General features: G+C 40.9%; 1 pseudogene across 1 annotated transcript; it reads right to left on the minus strand.

Moving 5' to 3' along the window:
• Nucleotides 1-307: 307 nt before the first annotated feature.
• On the minus strand, nt 308-3,448 carry LOC146467049 (N-sulfoglucosamine sulfohydrolase-like; annotated as a pseudogene). The gene is made up of 4 exons (XR_014867862.1): nt 3,398-3,448; nt 3,113-3,296; nt 1,224-1,517; nt 308-1,080 (listed from the first exon to the last, which is right to left on the minus strand). The product of XR_014867862.1 is annotated as an N-sulfoglucosamine sulfohydrolase-like (transcript).

The following is a 3,448-nucleotide window of genomic DNA, read 5'->3' on the forward strand; positions in this document are numbered from 1 at the left end:
CCCCCCCCCCCCCCCCGTAGTTGGTCCATCTTACTCGTTTGCCTTTCAAGCCCACCCCCCACCCCCCCCCCCCCCCCCCCCTGATCCCTGACCACCCAAAAACTTGCTGCGCGGGCCCTGCAACTATTTGCGTATTTAGCCCTTTACCCCCTAAGAGTGACCAGCATCTAGTTTATTCTTAAATATTACTATTGGATTAAACATAAAGATATTAATCCTCCTCTACGGAGCCACATGGAATGGTTTATCAATTCTAAGCGACAAAAAAGCCTATCAGTACAAGAGACGTACTCAATAGCCTAAGAAATGCAGCAGGGTAACCAGATCTTTATTAACAACTAATCTGACATATTATTCATGCATTCCTTGCAAAAAAAACCCACTCGCATTGTATTATGCTGAACGACTGCAAAAGGTACGTTTTCAGTAGTTTTGGACATCAGGCATCATTGTCCATTGATTGACAAAAATCTTCCACGAGGACTCCTCCTGGTGAGCAAATCCAAGGATCATTGATTTTCTTCTGCCACGCCAACAATTCCTGGCGCAGCTCTTTCTGCACATCCTGATACTCAGGTTTGTCTATCAGGTTTGTCAGTTCTTTAGGGTCAGAGTCCAAGTTATAAAGTTCCCACTGCTGCCGGTAATAGTACTGCTTCAGCGTCCGAATCCACCCTGTGGGTGTTTTATCTCGGGTGCGTTCAAGCAGATCCTTGTAAGTGAATGACGTAAAAATATCCAGAGCAATGGGATATGGCATCTTGTACCACAAGTTATGGATAAGTTTCAGATTTTTCTTTTGAATGACCCGCATTGGATAATACATTGTGATTTCATGTAAGTCGTGACTGGCAAAGACCGTTTCCCATTCAGACGTTGGCTCTTGTTTTAACACCGGAAGTAGGGACCTCCCTGTCAACTGAACCTTATTATGCGAAAAAATCTTGTAGGTAGGGAAATCAACTCCAAGCCAGTCCAGTGTAGTAGGTACTTTATCCAAAAGACTTACAAATGCATCGCTTAATTGACCCCAGCGTTCAGGAGCGTCAGGGGATGATACAAGATAGGGTTCTGCCATACCTGTTGATTTTAAAAATTAATAAATTAATAAATTTATCAGTTAGTGAGCAAGCGAATGAGTGAGTGGGTGGGTTGGGGGAGAGGGAGGAAGAGACTTTAAGAGAAAGAAGAAGGGAGGAAAAGAAGAAAAATATCAAAGATACCTGGATTATAAAGGTTGGTCTTAGCGCCAGGAAATGGGATACCATTATCGGAGCTGAATATGACTAGTGTGTTGTCTTCAAAGCCTGCCTGCCGAAGCTCCTCTAAAATCAATCCTATCCCTTGGTCCATACGACTAATACTAGTGTACTGTTTCGCTATTTCTTTCCGAGCTGCTAAGGTGTCTGGGATGAAGAAAGGAACGGTGACCTGCTCAGGATAGTAGTAAATTGGATTTCAGTCAGGTATAACACCCATGCCTGGTTCACCATTTCCAAATTTCTCGCAGAACACCCCTAAAATAAAAGAAAAAAATAATAAACATCCATTTAACTGCCGAAAACTGTCTTTAGGGCGTCGTTTTAGACAAGTAACGATCTTTTTTCAGCCGGAGTCTGCGAGAGCAGATGTTGTTTTACCCGCAAGCCAGAAAAGGCTCATCTTTTATCTTTATTAGCCTTTAGGTGCCGTTATGAGCTTGAGATAGCAATGAGAAAGTCGGAGAAAAAAGGCTTAATAATGGGTATACAGGTTTGTTTCTCCATAAACTGCTCCAAAACGGCAACCAACAAATTTCAGGTCTCATGGAAAACGAGAAAAGAGGGTAGTGAATTTCCTTTCTCTTTATGCATTTCAAATGTGTTGCCCCTCCGGATTCAATTCTGAGGTTCTGTTAGAAATTGTAACTGTTTGTGAGGCTAGCGTTTCGTTTGTTTGGCTGCAGTCTTATGTTGCCCCACCTGATTAATGTTGCTTCTTGAGTTCGGGCAGAACTCTACGGTTACCCTGGTGTCTGTATCTCGAGCATTATTCAAAAGCCTGACGACCTGAACCTTAATGAGTGTAATACAATTCTGAGGTCGTTTGCAAATAACCTACCCTGGGTGCCAGAGGTTATTTTTTTCGTTTGAAGGAGGGAAATTACGAGGAGGGAAATTACGCGGCGAAGCCGCTGCAGCGAGGCGCGAAGCGCCGAGAGGAAAAAATTATTAAGCCTTTTTTCTCTGACTTTCTATCAAACGCCGTCAGACCATTTCTTTTTATCCATGCAAAGTATTTAATTTTATATGTATTTGAGCTGTAGATATTGTATAGCTTATATCTGTACACGGCTTTCATTTAAAGAAGTTGTAACCAGCTAATGGAACTACTGTATCTAAGTTAAAGTCATTCGCTCGTTCGCTCGTTCAATCAATCCAGCAATCAATCAATCATTGTTGTTCTATTTAGACTTAATATAACACCAAAATGGAGGAGGTTTGCGGAAAGCCAACACAAGTGGAAACGAAGATCATTTGGGCAAAAGTCTTGGACTGAAGTTTTACGATAGCTGGAAATAGAACTAAAATTAAAGGAGTGCCATTTCTGTGCGCGCCTAAAGGAATCGTGTCTCCTACTCATAATGTATTTTTGTTGTTAATTATACTTTGAACTGTTATTGAAATATGTTAATAAAATTGAATTTAAAGGGAAATATTTCTCTGATGAAGTTTGACGAAATTTACCGGTAGATTTTCTTCGCACAATGTAGACGTATGGCGGGGACGTTTTGAGCCAGTTTGCTGTCTGTTTCGAATTAGAAAAAGCCCCATTTCCAAATCCTGCAGGTTCCACGTACAGTAATGTTAAAGCTGTTTATCAGCTGTTCTTTCCTCTTGCACTTTTCTCTTGTTATATTGTTACAGTGGTTTATAGTTCGAGTCTGTGGATTAGCAATCTTTTGAGCGTTTGCAGAAAGAACGGCAGACCAAGGACTTGACAATACGCTGAATGAGGAAAACCATTCAGAATCTTTTTCATTTGTGGACCTTTGTAAAATCTAGCGGAGAAGAATCGTGACTAAATTTACTGACTGTAAATTCTAGAACAGTTGTCACAGTTTTAAACTTACCTTGTTTCCCTCGAGGATCGCAGCGATGGGGATCAAAGAAACCAATATACAAGAAGAAAGGCCGTGTGTCGTTCTTTGATCCTTCAAAAAACTCACGAGCCAATTCTTTCATCTAGGTTATATTGCACCCACATTGCAAAAGAGGCCCGTTTTTTTCTATGTGGGAAAATTCAAATGGGTAAACCTAGAGAAAGGGGAATAAGAAAAACAATTGTAGCCCTGCTAAATGGTAAATTCAACACGTCCTCCGCTACAAAGTTTAAAACTAATTATTTACGCGTATACTGTTTTTTTAATGTTTGGCTTCCCTTTGATTGTATTGTACAGGTTACTCAT

The sequence above is a fragment of the Pavona decussata genome, unplaced genomic scaffold (genome assembly GCF_977016875.1).
Source record: "Pavona decussata unplaced genomic scaffold, jaPavDecu1.1 SCAFFOLD_139, whole genome shotgun sequence".
Taxonomy (NCBI): domain Eukaryota; kingdom Metazoa; phylum Cnidaria; class Anthozoa; order Scleractinia; family Agariciidae; genus Pavona; species Pavona decussata.